We start from the raw sequence: 18,727 nt of genomic DNA on the forward strand, positions 1-18,727 counted from the left end.
ACCGAGGTCAATAAGCTCAAGACAGAACTTAGAGGGTTACGAACCCAAGGATTTGATATTACCACGTACGAAAGACGATTCACAGAATTGTGCCTATTGTGTCCGGGAGCATTCGAAGATGAGGAAGAGAAGATCGACGCGTTTGTGAAAGGATTACCGGAAAGAATCCAAGAAGATATAAGTTCACACGAGCCCGCCTCCATACAACAGGCATGTAGAATGGCTCACAAACTAGTGAACCAGATTGAAGAAAGAATTAAAGAACAGACTGCTGAAGAGGTCAATGTGAAGCAAGTCAAAAGAAAGTGGGAGGAAAATGGTGATAAGAATCACCAATACAACAACAACAACAACAATCGCAACTACAACAAACGGCTCAACAACAACAACAACAACAACAACAACAACAGCAACTACAACAATCATCCCAACAACAATAATAACCGCAACAACAACAACAATCAGAAACAGCTATGCCAAAGGTGTGAAAAGTATCACTCGGGGTTCTGCACCAAATTTTGCAACAAGTGTAAAAGAAATGGTCATAGCGCGGTGAAGTGTGAGGTCTACGGACCAGGGGTTAATAGAACAAAAGGAACAAATGGTGTCGGAACGAGTAATGGCGGAGCAAGTAGTGTCAGAGCAAGCTATGCCAATGTAGTTTGTTATAAATGTGGAAAACCGGGCCACATTATTAGAAATTGCCCGAACCAGGAGAACACGAATGGACAAGGCCGCGGAAGAGTTTTCAATATTAATGCGGCAGAGGCACAGGAAGATCCGGAGCTTGTTACGGGTACGTTTCTTATTGACAATAAATCTGCTTACGTTTTATTTGATTCGGGTGCGGATAGAAGCTATATGAGTAGAGATTTTTGTGCTAAATTAAGTTGTCCATTGACGCCTTTGGATAGTAAATTTTTACTCGAATTAGCAAATGGTAAATTAATTTCAGCAGATAATATATGTCGAAATCGAGAAATTAAACTGGTTAGCGAAACATTTAAGATTGATTTGATACCAGTAGAGTTAGGGAGTTTTGATGTGATAATTGGTATGGACTGGTTGAAAGAAGTGAAAGCAGAGATCGTTTGTTACAAAAATGCAATTCGCATTATACGAGAAAAAGGAAAACCCTTAATGGTGTACGGAGAAAAGGGCAACACGAAGCTACATCTTATTAGTAATTTGAAGACACAAAAACTAATAAGAAAAGGTTGCTATGCTGTTCTAGCACACGTCGAGAAAGTACAAACTGAAGAAAAGAGCATCAATGATGTTCCCGTCGCAAAAGAATTTCCCGATGTATTTCCGAAAGAATTACCGGGATTACCCCCACATCGATCCGTTGAATTTCAAATAGATCTTATACCAGGAGCTGCACCAATAGCTCGTGCTCCTTACAGACTCGCACCCAGTGAGATGAAAGAACTGCAAAGCCAATTACAAGAACTTTTAGAGCGTGGTTTCATTCGACCAAGCACATCACCTTGGGGAGCTCCTGTTTTGTTTGTCAAGAAGAAAGATGGTACATTCAGGTTGTGTATCAACTACCGAGAGTTGAACAAACTTACCATCAAGAATCGCTACCCACTACCGAGAATCGACGACTTATTTGATCAACTACAAGGCTCGTCTGTTTATTCAAAGATTGACTTACGTTCCGGGTATCATCAAATGCGGGTGAAAGAAGATGATATTCCAAAGACTGCTTTCAGAACACGTTACGGTCATTACGAGTTTATGGTCATGCCGTTTGGTTTAACTAATGCACCAGCTGTGTTCATGGACCTTATGAACCGAGTGTGTGGACCATACCTTGACAAGTTTGTCATTGTTTTCATTGATGACATACTTATTTACTCAAAGAATGACCAAGAACACGGTGAACATTTGAGAAAGGTGTTAGAAGTATTGAGGAAGGAAGAATTGTACGCTAAGTTTTCAAAGTGTGCATTTTGGTTGGAAGAAGTTCAATTCCTCGGTCACATAGTGAACAAAGAAGGTATTAAGGTGGATCTGGCAAAGATAGAAACTGTTGAAAAGTGGGAAACCCCGAAAACTCCAAAACACATACGCCAGTTTTTAGGACTAGCTGGTTACTACAGAAGGTTCATCCAAGACTTTTCCAGAATAGCAAAACCCTTGACTGCATTAACGCATAAAGGGAAGAAATTTGAATGGAATGATGAACAAGAGAAAGCGTTTCAGTTATTGAAGAAAAAGCTAACTACGGCACCTATATTGTCATTGCCTGAAGGGAATGATGATTTTGTGATTTATTGTGATGCATCAAAGCAAGGTCTCGGTTGTGTATTAATGCAACGAACGAAGGTGATTGCTTAAGCATCTAGACAATTGAAGATTCACGAACAAAATTATACAACGCATGATTTGGAATTAGGCGCGGTTGTTTTTGCATTAAAGACTTGGAGGCAATACTTATATGGGGTCAAAAGTATTATATATACCGACCACAAAAGTCTTCAACACATATTTAATCAGAAACAACTGAATATGAGGCAGCGTAGGTGGATTGAATTGTTGAATGATTACGACTTTGAGATTCGTTACCACCCGGGGAAGGCAAATGTGGTAGCCGATGCCTTGAGCAGGAAGGACAGAGAACCCATTCGAGTAAAATCTATGAATATAATGATTCATAATAACATTACTACTCAAATAAAGGAGGCGCAACAAGGAGTTTTAAAAGAGGGAAATTTAAAGGATGAAATACCCAAAGGATCGGAGAAGCATCTTAATATTTGGGAAGACGGAACCCGGTATAGGGCTGAAAGGATTTGGGTACCAAAATTTGGAGATATGAGAGAAATGGTACTTAGAGAAGCTCATAAAACCAGATACTCAATACATCCTGGAACGGGGAAGATGTATAAGGATCTCAAGAAACATTTTTGGTGGCCGGGTATGAAAGCCGATGTTGCTAAATACGTAGGAGAATGTTTGACGTGTTCTAAGGTCAAAGCTGAGCATCAGAAACCATCAGGTCTACTTCAACAACCCGAAATCCCGGAATGGAAATGGGAAAACATTACCATGGATTTCATCACTAAATTGCCAAGGACTGCAAGTGGTTTTGATACTATTTGGGTAATAGTTGATCGTCTCACCAAATCAGCACACTTCCTACCAATAAGAGAAGATGACAAGATGGAGAAGTTAGCACGACTGTATTTGAAGGAAGTCGTCTCCAGACATGGAATACCAATCTCTATTATCTCTGATAGGGATGGCAGATTTATTTCAAGATTCTGGCAGACATTACAGAAAGCATTAGGAACTCGTCTAGACAAGAGTACTGCCTATCATCCACAAACTGATGGGCAGAGCGAAAGGACGATACAAACGCTTGAAGACATGCTACGAGCATGTGTTATTGATTTCGGAAACAGTTAGGATCGACATCTACCGTTAGCAGAATTTTCCTACAACAAAAGCTACCATTCAAGCATTGAGATGGCGCCGTTTGAAGCACTTTATGGTAGAAAGTGCAGGTCTCCGATTTGTTGGAGTGAAGTGGGGGATAGACAGATTACGGGTCCGGAGATTATATAAGAAACTACCGAGAAGATCATCCAAATTCAACAACGGTTGAAAACCGCCCAAAGTCGACAAAAGAGCTACGCTGACATTAAAAGAAAAGATATAGAATTTGAAATTAGAGAGATGGTCATGCTTAAAGTTGCACCTTGGAAAGGCGTTGTTCGATTTGGTAAACGAGGGAAATTAAATCCAAGGTATATTGGACCATTCAAGATTATTGATCGTGTCGGAACAGTAGCTTACCGACTAGAGTTACCTCAACAACTCGCGGCTGTACATAACACTTTCCACGTCTCAAATTTGAAGAAATGTTTTGCTAAAGAAGATCTCACTATTCCGTTAGATGAAATCCAAATCAACGAAAAACTTCAATTCATCGAAGAACCCGTCGAAATAATGGATCGTGAAGTTAAAAGACTTATGTAAAACAAGATACCAATTGTTAAGGTTCGATGGAATGCTCGTAGAGGACCCGAGTTCACCTGGGAGCGTGAAGATCAGATGAAGAAGAAATACCCGCATCTATTTCCAGAAGATTCGTCAACACCTTCAACAGCTTAAAATTTCGGGACGAAATTTATTTAACGGGTAGGTACTGTAGTGACCCGAACTTTTCCATGTTTATATATATTAACTGAGATTGATATTTACATGATTAAATGTTTCCAACATGTTAAGCAATCAAACTTGTTAAGACTTGATTAATTGAAATAGGTTTCATATAGACAATTGACCACCCAAGTTGACCGGTGATTCACGAACGTTAAAACTTGTAAAAACTATATGATGACATATATATGGTTATATATATAGTTAACATGATATTATGATAAGTAAACATATCATTAATAATATTAACAATGAAATACATATGTAAAAACAAGACTACTAACTTAATGATTTTGAAACGAGACATATATGTAACGATTATCGTTGTAACGACATTTAATGTTTATATATCATATTAAGAGATATTCGTACATCATAATATCATGATAATATAATAATTTAAAATCTCTTTTGATATTATAAACATTGGGTTAACAACATTTAACAAGATCGTTAACCTAAAGGTTTCAAAACAACATTTACATGTAACGACTAACGATGACTTAACGACTCAGTTAAAATGTATATACATGTAGTGTTTTAATATGTATTCATACACTTTTGAAAGACTTCAAGACACTTATCAAAATACTTCTACTTAACAAAAATGCTTACAATTACATCCTCGTTCAGTTTCATCAACAATTCTACTCGTATGCACCCGTATTCGTACTCGTACAATACACAGCTTTTAGATGTATGTACTATTGGTATATACACTCCAATGATCAGCTCTTAGCAGCCCATGTGAGTCACCTAACACATGTGGGAACCATCATTTGGCAACTAGCATGAAATATCTCATAAAATTACAAAAATATGAGTAATCATTCATGACTTATTTACATTAAAACAAAATTACATATCCTTTATATCTAATCCATACACCAACGACCAAAAACACCTACAAACACTTTCATTCTTCAATTTTCTTCATCTAATTGATCTCTCTCAAGTTCTATCTTCAAGTTCTAAGTGTTCTTCATAAATTCCAAAAGTTCTAGTTTCATAAAATCAAGAATACTTTCAAGTTTGCTAGCTCACTTCCAATCTTGTAAGGTGATCATCCAACCTCAAGAAATCTTTGTTTCTTACAGTATATTATCATTCTAATACAAGGTAATAATCATATTCAAACTTTGGTTCAATTTCTATAACTATAACAATCTTATTTCAAGTGATGATCTTACTTGAACTTGTTTTCGTGTCATGATTCTGCTTCAAGAACTTCGAGCCATCCAAGGATCCATTGAAGCTAGATCCATTTTTCTCTTTTCCAGTAGGTTTATCCAAGGAACTTAAGGTAGTAATGATGTTCATAACATCATTCAATTCATACATATAAAGCTATCTTATTCGGAGGTTTAAACTTGTAATCACTAGAACATAGTTTAGTTAATTCTAAACTTGTTCGCAAACAAAAGTTAATCCTTCTAACTTGACTTTTAAAATCAACTAAACACATGTTCTATATCTATATGATATGCTAACTTAATGATTTAAAACCTGGAAACACGAAAAACACCGTAAAACCGGATTTACGCCGTCGTAGTAACACCGCGGGCTGTTTTGGGTTAGTTAATTAAAAACTATGATAAACTTTGATTTAAAAGTTGTTATTCTGAGAAAATTATTTTTATTATGAACATGAAACTATATCCAAAAATTATGGTTAAACTCAAAGTGGAAGTATGTTTTCTAAAATGGTCATCTAGACGTCGTTCTTTCGACTGAAATGAGTACCTTTACAAAAACGACTTGTAACTTATTTTTTCGACTATAAACCTATACTTTTTCTGTTTAGATTCATAAAATAGAGTTCAATATGAAACCATAGCAATTTGATTCACTCAAAACGGATTTAAAATGAAGAAGTTATGGGTAAAACAAGATTGGATAATTTTTCTCATTTTAGCTACGTGAAAATTTGTAACAAATCTATTCCAACCATAACTTAATCAACTTGTATTGTATATTATGTAATCTTGAGATACCATAGACACGTATACAATGTTTCGACCTATCATGTCGACACATCTATATATATTTCGGAACAACCATAGACACTCTATATGTGAATGTTGGAGTTAGCTATACAGGGTTGAGGTTGATTCCAAAATATATATAGTTTGAGTTGTGATCAATACTGAGATACGTATACACTGGGTCGTGGATTGATTCAAGATAATATTTATCGATTTGTTTCTGTACATCTAACTGTGGACAACTAGTTGTAGGTTACTAACGAGGACAGCTGACTTAATAAACTTAAAACATCAAAATATATTAAAAGTGTTGTAAATATATTTTGAACATACTTTGATATATATGTATATATTGTTATAGGTTCGTGAATCAACCAGTGGCCAAGTCTTACTTCCCGACGAAGTAAAAATCTGTGAAAGTGAGTTATAGTCCCACTTTTAAAATCTAATATTTTTGGGATGAGAATACATGCAGGTTTTATAAATGATTTACAAAATAGACACAAGTACGTGAAACTACATTCTATGGTTGAATTATCGAAATAAAATATGCCCCTTGTTATTAAGTCTGGTAATCTAAGAATTAGGGAACAGACACCCTAATTGACGCGAATCCTAAAGATAGATCTATTGGGCTTAACAAACCCCATCCAAAGTACCGGATGCTTTAGTACTTCGAAATTTATATCATATCCGAAGGGTGTCCCGGAATGATGGAGATATTCTTATATATGCATCTTGTTAATGTCGGTTACCAGGTGTTCACCATATGAATGATTTTTATCTCTATGTATGGGATGTGTATTGAAATATGAAATCTTGTGGTCTATTATTATGATTTGATATATATAGGTTAAACCTATAACTCACCAACATTTTTGTTGACGTTTTAAGCATGTTTATTCTCAGGTAATTATTAAGAGCTTCCGCTGTCGCATACTTAAATAAGGACGAGATTTGGAGTCCATGCTTGTATGATATTGTGTAAAAACTGCATTCAAGAAACTTATTTTGTTGTAACATATTTGTATTGTAAACCATTATGGTTTACACAATATCCTATTTGTATTGTAAACCATTATGTAATGGTCAGTCTTTGATAATCTAAAATATCCTGTTTACACAATATCATAATGGTTTACAATAATGGTTTACATAATGGTTTACAATACAAATAGGATATTGTGTAAACCATAATGGTTTATAATACAAATATGGTACAACAAAATAAGTTTCTTGAATGCAGTTTTTACACAATATCATACAAGCATGGACTCCAAATCTCGTCCTTATTTAAGTATGCGACAGCGGAAGCTCTTAATAATCACCTGAGAATAAACATGCTTAAAACGTCAACAAAAATGTTGGTGAGTTATAGGTTTAACCTATATATATCAAATCATAATAATAGACCACAAGATTTCATATTTCAATACACATCCCATACATAGAGATAAAAATCATTCATATGGTGAACACCTGGTAACCGACATTAACAAGATGCATATATAAGAATATCCCCATCATTCCGGGACACCCTTCGGATATGATATAAATTTCGAAGTACTAAAGCATCCGGTACTTTGGATGGGGTTTGTTAAGCCCAATAGATCTATCTTTAGGATTCGCGTCAATTAGGGTGTTTGTTCCCTAATTCTTAGATTACCAGACTTAATAACAAGGGGCATATTCGATTTCGATAATTCAACCATAGAATGTAGTTTCACGTACTTGTGTCTATTTTGTAAATCATTTATAAAACCTGCATGTATTCTCATCCCAAAAATATTAGATTTTAAAAGTGGGACTATAACTCACTTTCACAGATTTTTACTTCGTCGGGAAGTAAGACTTGGCCACTGGTTGATTCACGAACCTATAACAATATATACATATATATCAAAGTATGTTCAAAATATATTTACAACACTTTTAATATATTTTGATGTTTTAAGTTTATTAAGTCAGCTGTCCTCGTTAGTAACCTACAACTAGTTGTCCACAGTTAGATGTACAGAAATAAATCGATAAATATTATCTTGAATCAATCCACGACCCAGTGTATACGTATCTCAGTATTGATCACAACTCAAACTATATATATTTTGGAATCAACCTCAACCCTGTATAGCTAACTCCAACATTCACATATAGAGTGTCTATGGTTGTTCCGAAATATATATAGATGTGTCGACATGATAGGTCGAAACATTGTATACGTGTCTATGGTATCTCAAGATTACATAATATACAATACAAGTTGATTAAGTTATGGTTGGAATAGATTTGTTACAAATTTTCACGTAGCTAAAATGAGAAAAATTATCCAATCTTGTTTTACCCATAACTTCTTCATTTTAAATCCGTTTTGAGTGAATCAAATTGCTATGGTTTCATATTGAACTCTATTTTATGAATCTAAACAGAAAAAGTATAGGTTTATAGTCGGAAAAATAAGTTACAAGTCGTTTTTGTAAAGGTAGTCATTTCAGTCGAAAGAACGACGTCTAGATGACCATTTTAGAAAACATACTTCCACTTTGAGTTTAACCATAATTTTTGGATATAGTTTCATGTTCATAATAAAAATAATTTTCTCAGAATAACAACTTTTAAATCAAAGTTTATCATAGTTTTTAATTAACTAACCCAAAACAGCCCGCGGTGTTACTACGACGGCGTAAATCCGGTTTTACGGTGTTTTTCGTGTTTCCAGGTTTTAAATCATTAAGTTAGCATATCATATAGATATAGAACATGTGTTTAGTTGATTTTAAAAGTCAAGTTAGAAGGATTAACTTTTGTTTGCGAACAAGTTTAGAATTAACTAAACTATGTTCTAGTGATTACAAGTTTAAACCTCCGAATAAGATAGCTTTATATGTATGAATTGAATGATGTTATGAACATCATTACTACCTTAAGTTCCTTGGATAAACCTACTGGAAAATAGAAAAATGGATCTAGCTTCAATGGATCCTTGGATGGCACGAAGTTCTTGAAGCAGAATCATGACACGAAAACAAGTTCAAGTAAGATCATCACTTGAAATAAGATTGTTATAGTTATAGAAATTGAACCAAAGTTTGAATATGATTATTACCTTATATTAGAATGATAACCTACTATAAGAAACAAAGATTTCTTGAGGTTGGATGATCACCTTACAAGATTGGAAGTGAGCTAGCAAACTTGAAAGTATTCTTGATTTTATGAAACTAGAACTTTTGGAATTTATGAAGAACACTTAGAACTTGAAGATAGAACTTGAGAGAGATCAATTAGATGAAGAAAATTGAAGAATGAAAGTGTTTGTAGGTGTTTTTGGTTGTTGGTGTATGGATTAGATATAAAGGATATGTAATTTTGTTTTCATGTTAATAAGTCATGAATGATTACTCATATTTTTGTAATTTTATGAGATATTTCATGCTAGTTGCCAAATGATGGTTCCCACATGTGTTAGGTGACTCACATGGGCTGCTAAGAGCTGATCATTGGAGTGTATATACCAATAGTACATACATCTAAAAGCTGTGTATTGTACGAGTACGAATACGGGTGCATACGAGTAGAATTGTTGATGAAACTGAACGAGGATGTAATTGTAAGCATTTTTGTTAAGTAGAAGTATTTTGATAAGTGTCTTGAAGTCTTTCAAAAGTGTATGAATACATATTAAAACACTACATGTATATACATTTTAACTGAGTCGTTAAGTCATCGTTAGTCGTTACATGTAAATGTTGTTTTGAAACCTTTAGGTTAACGATCTTGTTAAATGTTGTTAACCCAATGTTTATAATATCAAAAGAGATTTTAAATTATTATATTATCATGATATTATGATGTACGAATATCTCTTAATATGATATATATACATTAAATGTCGTTACAACGATAATAGTTACATATATGTCTCGTTTCAAAATCATTAAGTTAGTAGTCTTGTTTTTACATATGTATTTCATTGTTAATATAATTAATGATATGTTTACTTATCATAATATCATGTTAACTATATATATAACCATATATATGTCATCATATAGTTTTTACAAGTTTTAACGTTCGTGAATCACCGGTCAACTTGGGTGGTCAATTGTCTATATGAAACCTATTTCAATTAATCAAGTCTTAACAAGTTTGATTGCTTAACATGTTGGAAACATTTAATCATGTAAATATCAATCTCAGTTAATATATATAAACATGGAAAAGTTTGGGTCACTACATCCTGCATCCAACTCACGGCCCAAAAGTGTGTCTAGACATAGGTCTGATGACAACTCCAGGTGTGATAGGCTTGGGAATGGCTCCTCATCAAGGATGCTCCCGGTAATCTCAAAGACCTGGGTCGTGGGTGGCTCAACTGAGATAGGGACTGTGACTAAGTGGCAGCCCTCACGTAGCTCATGAGTAAGGATCATCTCAATGACTGGAGCAGGACAAACAGCTAAAACGGGCGGCGTGGTAGGAGTAGCAAGAACTGGAATGGCGGCTGAGGATATTGAATAAACTTAGACTGGAGTAGAGTGCCTGGGGGTAGCTGGTCGTGTTGGTGGAACACGACGTGCTAGTCTGAATGATGAAGGGCCTAGATTACTTCAGGGAATTCCTTCACGCTGAAGGTAGGCTCTGAAAGCTCTATATAGTCTCTGCTGGTATCTAAGTAATGCCCATGTGACATTTGCGTCACTCATGGTGGCTCCATAATGAATCACAATATGCGGCTCACATGGCTCTAGTGGATCTGAATGCTCAGTGGATCTCAAAGTTAAACACCTGGAGCGTCGTATTAGAGGAGCTGGTGGTGCCGTACTGATATCCTCCTCAACACTCTCTAGAATCAAACATCTCGGGCCTAACTGTCCCATTGAAGGCTTGTGCTGATATGTGCTGCTTTTTGATAGGTAAACTCTGGGAGTCCTTCTCCTGCGAATGGGAATGCAATAGGAAGCTCCTGAACTTGGCATTTTTCCTGAATACATTTAACAAACTAGTAAGCACTAAGCGCAAGTACAGCGCTTAGGGTTAGTGCACAGTAAAATATTTTGTAGACTCAAAATAATTTGAAATAAAATTTAAGAAATAAAAAGGATAAGCAAGGGGTGGTCTTCTAGAATGGATCAAAGGATGCTCCTCCCTGTCATGGTCTTCAGAATGGATCAAAGGAGAAGAGATGCTCCTCCCTGTCGTGGTCTTCTAGATAAGCTTTCAATCGGTGGTCGTTGACTTTGAAGTTGCCAGTAGGTCCTTCTAATTCTACGGCTTAGTGCAGAAAAGCATGTATTACTTCATATGGTCCACTCCATCTTGATCTGAATTTACCAGCGAATTTCTTGAATCGAGAATTGAAGAGTAAAACTTTATCTCCAGGAGCGAACTTTGTAGATATTAGTTTTGCATCGTGTGTCAGCTTCGTCCATTCCTTGTAGATATATGATGTCTCATACGCTTTGTCTCTTAATTTAGCGAGTTCATTCATCTGTATCTTTCGATGCCTAGCGGTTATTAAAGGATCAAGGTTACAGGTTTTCAATGCCCAAAGAGCTTTATACTATAGCTCCAGCGGAAGGTGACAGACTTTCCCATAGATCATGCAGTAAGGTGTAGTCCCTAGAGGATTCTTGTAAGCAATCTGGAATGCCCACAGAGCATCATCTAGTTTCTCGGCCCATTTATTCCCATGATGGCCGACGGTGCGTTCTAGAATTATCTTGAGTGCTCTGTTAGTGACTTCTGCCTGTCCGTTAGTCTGCGGATGATATGCAATGGACATCTTGTGGGTAACTCTGTATTGTTGCATCACCTTCATAAATTGGGTATTGCAGAAGTGTGTGCCTCTATCACTTATTATAGCGCAGGGGCTCCGAATCGGCAGAAGAGTCTCTTCAGGAAGTTAGTGATGACCTTGGCATCATTGGTTCGAAATGCTTGGGCTTCGACCTATCTGGAGAGGTAATTGATAATGCTAAAAACGAACATATATTTCATAGCATTATTCTTCAAGAAAGACAAGCTTTTATTTGCAATTGTTCTATTTACAAGTGATATTCGTTTAATTAATAAAAGGTGAAGACAAAAGACAGATTCGACGATTTGAAGACGCAAATGACCAAAAAGCTAAAAAGTACAAAGTACAATCCAAGTGGCTCAAATTATTGCTGAGAAACGTCTAAAAGTTACAAGAGTACTAGCCGCGAAACGCAAAGTACAAGATATTAAATCGTACGAAAGGACGTTCAAAAATCCGGAACCGAGACCTGAACCAACTATCAACGTACGACTCAACGGAGCTAAAATTACAAGTCTATTATGCACAAGAATATAATATAATATATATATAATTATATAAAATTATATATATTATATTAATTAAATACTCAGCAGCCCACGTTTTTAGAGCAAAATATCTGGATCCAGGGTGGCCATGCGATCGCATGGCCAGGAAGGCTAAAATCCATGTGATCGCATGGAGTACTGTAGATGGCCAAGTCCTATAAATTGCAGTGTTTTCGGCCGAATTATGTACACATATATCATACATCTCACTCTCTCTCAAATATAAATATTTATATTTTATAATTATAATTTTAATATTAAGTTAATAATAATAAGGTTATAGTGGCGAATGTTTTAAGTTTGTAAGTCGAATTTCTGTCCGTGTAAAACTACGCGATTAATACTCATTGTAAGATATGTTCAACCTTTTTAAATTAATGTCTCGTAGCTAAGTTATTATTATGCTTATTTAAGCCGAAGTAATTGTGATGTTGGACTAAATATTAAGATGGTGTTATTGGGCTTTGGACCATAATTGGGGTTTGGACAAAAGACCGACACTTGTGGAAATTGGACTATGGGCTATTAATGGGCTTTATATTAATTAAATGATATCTCGTTGATTTAATATAGAGATTTATAATTTGACGTGTTTATATATAACCACATACGCTTGACTGGGTACGGTGGGCGGGATATCCATAAATACTAATAATTATTCATTTGACCGGATACGGGGATGGATTAATAGTCACTGGACTCATTAAAACAGGGGTGGAGTACATTCAAGGGTAATTGGTGTAATTGTTAATAAAGTATTAAAACCTTGGATTACACGCAGTCGATAACCTGGTGTATTCAATAAACAAAGTATTAAGACCTTGTTACAGTTTGAATCCCCAATTAGTTGGAATATTTGACTTCGGGTATAAGGTTAAATTGGCGAAGACACTCGCACTTTATAATTATGACCGATGGACTATTATGGACAAAACCAGATGGACATATCGAATAATCCAGGACAAAGGACAATTAACCCATGGTAATAAATTAAAATCAACACGTCAAACATCATGATTACAGAAGTTTAAATAAGCATAATTCCTTTATTTTATATCTCATCGCATTTTTATTTACTGTCATTTTATTTATCGTATTTTAAGTTATTGCGCTTTTAATTATCGTACTTTTATTTTATCGCAATTTTATATATCGTCATTTACTTTACGCTTTAAATTAAGTTATATTTATATTTAATATTTTACATTAAGGTTTTAATTGTAACTTAAGACATAAAATCGACAAACCGGTCACTAAACGGTAAAACCCCCCTTTTATAATAATAATAATATTACTTATATATATATATATATATATATATATATATATATATATATATATATATATATATATATATATATATATATATATATATATATATATATATTGATACAAATATAGTTTAAAATAAATATAGCGTTAAACTCAGCTAGCTCCCTGTGGAACGAACCGGACTTACTAAAAACTACACTACTCTACGATTAGGTACACTGCCTATAAGTGTTGTAGCAAGGTTTAGGTATATCCATTCAATAAATAAATAAATAACTTGTGTAAAATTGTATCGTATTTAATAGTATTTCGTAGTAAAATATAATCTATTTCGTACTACACCTCACACACATCAAGTATTTTAGGCGCCGCTGCCGGGGACACCATAGAAGGCTATAAAAAAATTTAGTTTTTAAGCTATTTTTGTAAAAATATATTTACATAAGTTTTAAATATTAAAAGCAAAAATATAAAAACACGAAAAAGAAAAAATATATATCTATATTTTTAAAGTTTAGTTAAATTAAAAAAAATTTTATATTTTTATTGTTAAAAGTTATAAAAAAACTAATAATTAAATTATTTTTTTATAAGTTTTATTTAAATTGTTTTATTTTTATAAATTAAAAATCAGGAAAAAAAAATATAAATTAGAAGTAATCGGGTCACTACACTGTAGCAGCCCAAGAATTGGCCTGGATCCACACACCATGCGACCGCATGGATTTAAAACCATCAGCTCATGCGATCGCATGAGCTGAGGTGACAGGTCTGAAACCTTAGCTGTACGAATTAGGGTTACGTTTAAATAATTATTATTATTATATAATTATAATTAGGGTTAAAATTAATAATAATTAGTTTAGTTTTTAAATTAAATTTGTATTTTTAACTTTTAATTAGTTTTATTAATATATAAATTAATACTTTTATAAAATAATAATATAAAAATAATATTTTTGTAAAATTTTATTTTTATCAACTAAGTTTATTTTTGTATTTTGTATTTTTCTTTATTATCGTTTAATTTGTAACTTTTATAATCTATTGTTCGTAATTAGTTTTAAACTTAGTATTTTGCCGTAGTTATTTTATATTTCTAGATTTTTAGGCTTTGCCGTAAAATCCCTTAAGTGCTTTTTCTTTAGATTAAGATTTAGGCACTTTAGAATTTTACGACGTCACTTATCGCTTTAGTTTTAAATAGATTTTAGTGCCTAATTAAGTTATTGCCGTTTTAGATATAGAATTCCTTTTAAGCTTTAATTCCTTTAGAAGTAATTTTTAATATTTAGTTTTTAGACTTTTATTTTTCGACTGTTTGTTTTTCGACGTTTGTTTTTTGACTCTTATTTCTCTACGCGCTCTTTTTCTTTCTCATTTCTACGCTCTAGTTTTTAGGACATAGATTTTATCTTCAAAACTTCGACGGAAAAAATTATTTTAAGCGGTTAAATTGATAGATATCTAAATTTTCTGGTTCGTAGTAATAGTTGGATTTGTTAGTGGTGAGTTGTGGGCTTCCGATTTAAAGGGTCCTGGCTACCTGCTACATCTATTGGCTATTCGAAACGTGGGCAAAATCAGAAAAGTATATTAATTTGATAACTTATATAATTTTTATCTTTATAACTAATAGGATATTCAGTGAATGCACCGAGCAAAACGTTCACCACCTGTAACTCGATCCTGATATCTAGCCAATATTGTCGCCGTTGATTTTTCTTTAGAATCATCTAGTCGACCAAGTACTTCAATTCAAATTTCCGATAATCCATTTTTTGAACCCGACCTCACAATTAAGAACCCAGAGGATATTCAAGGACAATTCAGAGATCCTGAACTACTAATCATTCCTCCTGAATCACAAATTACTCATCCAGAGATTGTCGAGGAAGAAACAATTAAATCAGAATCCCCTAGTGATTCAGATTCAACAAATTCAATCATGGAAAATCAGGAACCTCTAAATATAGAAGATCGAATGAGAGCTACACGCACTAGCCAAGGCCATGCAATTACTCAACCAGACATTAATGCGCCAGATTATGAAATCAAAGGACAAATCCTACACATGGTAACTAATCAATGCCAATTTAGTGGTGCGCCGAAGGAAGATCCAAACGAACATCTTCGTACCTTTAATAGAATTTGTACTCTATTTAAGATCAGAGAAGTTGAGGATGAACAGATCTATCTCATCTTATTTCCCTGGACTTTAAAGGAAGAAGCCAAAGATTGGTTAGAATCGTTACCTGAAAGGGCGATTGACACATGGGATGTTTTAGTTGAGAAATTTCTTAAAAGATTCTTTTCGGCATCTAAAGCCGTGAGACTTCAAGGATAAATTGTTACGTTCACACGAAAGCTAAATAAAACTTTATATGAGGCGTGGAAAAGATTCAGAAAGTTGTTGAGAGGATGTCCTCAACATGGTTTAGACACTTATCAATTAGTACAAATATTCTACCAAGGATGCGACATTACTACACGAAAAGACATCGACATAGCAATTGGTGGTTCCATTATGAAGAAAACCGCAACTGAAGCTTACAAAATTATTGATAACACAGCCTCCCACTCACATGAGTGGCATCAATAAAAAGACATCGTTAGATCATCTAAAGCGGCTAGAGCCGATTCTAGCCATGACTTTGATTCCATTTCCACAAAGTTAGATGCTTTCGAAAGATGAATGGAAAAGATGACTAAGGATATTCACGCAATATGAATTTGTTGTGAGCAGTGTGGAGGACCACATTTGACAAAAGATTGTCTCAGTATTGAACAAACAATGGAACAAAGAGAGAATGTTTCATACATGAACCAAAGGCCTGGAAATAATTATCAAAATAATTATCAACCGCCAAGTCCGAACTACAATCAAAATCAGAATTATAACCGAAATGTTCCATACAACAACCAACAAGGTCCTAGCAATCAACAAGTATCTAATAATACTTACAATCAACAAAGACCTATATTTCCAATTAAACCACCACAAACTGATGATAAAAAGCCAAATTTAGAAGACATGATGTCGAAGCTAGTTGAATCTCAAACGCATTTTTTCACATCTCAGAAACAAACTAATGAACAAAATGCTCAATCATTTAGAAATCAACAAGCTTCAATCCAAAATCTGAAACAAGAAGTGAGCAACCTAGCCAGGTTGATAGGTGAAAGAAAACCGGGGAGTCTACCTAGTGATACATATGCTGACCCCCGGAATGTAACAGTTAAAGCCATTACCACAAGAAGTGGTATTACACTTAAACCACCTGAAATACCTGTAATTTTTGATGACTCTATTCCTACTCCACAAGCACCACAGCCTGAGCGAGAGAAGGAAACAGAACCGGTAGTTGAAAAGGTTAATGAAGATAATACAGTTAAGGCTAAACCTTATGTTAAACCATACCAACCACCGCTTCCTTACCCAAGTAAAATGAGAAAAGAAAGACTTGAAGCCGACCAATCTAAATTCTTGGATATGTTTAAACAAATAAATGCCAATCTTCCTTTCATTGATGTGATTTCAGGAATGCCAAGATATGCCAAATTCCTGAAAGATCTAATCACAAATAGAAATAAAATGGAAGAACTCTCGGTTGTTACAATGAATGCTAATTGTTCTACAGTGCTGTTGAATAAACTACCAGAAAAACTCTCAGATCTAGGAAGTTTCACAATTTCATGTTTTCTGGGTAGTCTTAGTTCAATAGAAGCACTGGCATACTTAGGTGCTAGTATAAATTTAATGACGTATTCACTATACGCTAAACTAGACCTTGGAGAATTGAAACCAACACGAATAAGCATACAACTAGCCGATCGATCAGTAAAATATCCTAGAGGGATCATGGAGAACATGCTAGTTAAAGTTGGTACTTTAGTATTTCCAGTAGATTTTGTTATTCTGGACATGGAAGAAGATTCTCGAGTTCCTCTCATATTAGGAAGACCATTCTTAAACACAGCTAAAGCAATAATAGACGTGTTTGGTAAGAAACTGACCCTGAGTATAGAGGACGAGAGTGTTACCTTTTCTATGGATAGAGCAATGCAACAATCGCAATCTGCAGATAATACATGTTATTACATTCAAACTATAGATTCACAAGCAGAATTATTACAAGAATTTCCAGAATTACAAGGAACAGGAGAATGTTCTTTAGGAGAAGGAACTGAACCAATTGATGAAGCTGAAATGTTAGCCGCACTTATGGCTAATGAATATGAACCAACAACAAAAGAACTTCAAATGCTAAAAGAGGAAGACAGATATCGATACAAATCATCGATAGAAGAACCACCGATATTAGAGTTAAAGCCACTTCCAAACTATTTAGAATACGCTTATTTACATGGTGAATCTGAATTACCTGTAATAATATCGTCTTCTCTTACAGAAAATGAAAAATCTCAACTCATTTCTGTGCTAAAAGCTCATAAACCATCTATTGCATGGAAAATTCATGACATTAAAGGCATAAGTCCTTCGTATTGCACACATAAAATCCTTATGGAAGAAGGTCATAAAACATATGTGCAACGCCAACGAAGACTAAATCCAAATATGCAAGATGTTGTTAAGAAATAAATTATTAAACTGCTAGATGCAGGTTTAATTTATCCAATCTCTGATAGTCCATGGGTAAGCCCAGTTCAATGTGTACCTAAGAAGGGTGGCATGACTGTCATCATAAATGAAAAAGATGAGCTTAATCCTACTATAACTGTAACAGGGTGGCGTGTTTGTATTGATTATAGAAAATTAAATGACGCCACCAGAAAAGATCACTTTCCTTTACCTTTCATTAATCAAATGTTGGAAAGATTAGCTGGAAATAGTTACTATTATTTTCTTGACGGTTTCTCCAGATACTTTCAAATTCCAATCGCACCTGAGGACCAAGAGAAAACCACGTTCACATACCCTTATGGTACTT

At 34.4% G+C, this 18,727-nt stretch overlaps 1 non-coding gene across 1 annotated transcript; it reads right to left on the reverse strand.

The window, feature by feature from the left end:
• Window positions 1-16,107: 16,107 nt before the first annotated feature.
• Window positions 16,108-16,214, reverse strand: LOC139895321 (small nucleolar RNA R71). Its single transcript, XR_011775778.1, has one exon. It is a non-coding gene; the product is annotated as a small nucleolar RNA R71 (small nucleolar RNA).
• Between the last annotated feature and the right edge of the window lie 2,513 nt (window positions 16,215-18,727).

Source organism: Rutidosis leptorrhynchoides, chromosome 2 (assembly GCF_046630445.1).
Source record: "Rutidosis leptorrhynchoides isolate AG116_Rl617_1_P2 chromosome 2, CSIRO_AGI_Rlap_v1, whole genome shotgun sequence".
In the NCBI taxonomy this organism is placed as follows: domain Eukaryota; kingdom Viridiplantae; phylum Streptophyta; class Magnoliopsida; order Asterales; family Asteraceae; genus Rutidosis; species Rutidosis leptorrhynchoides.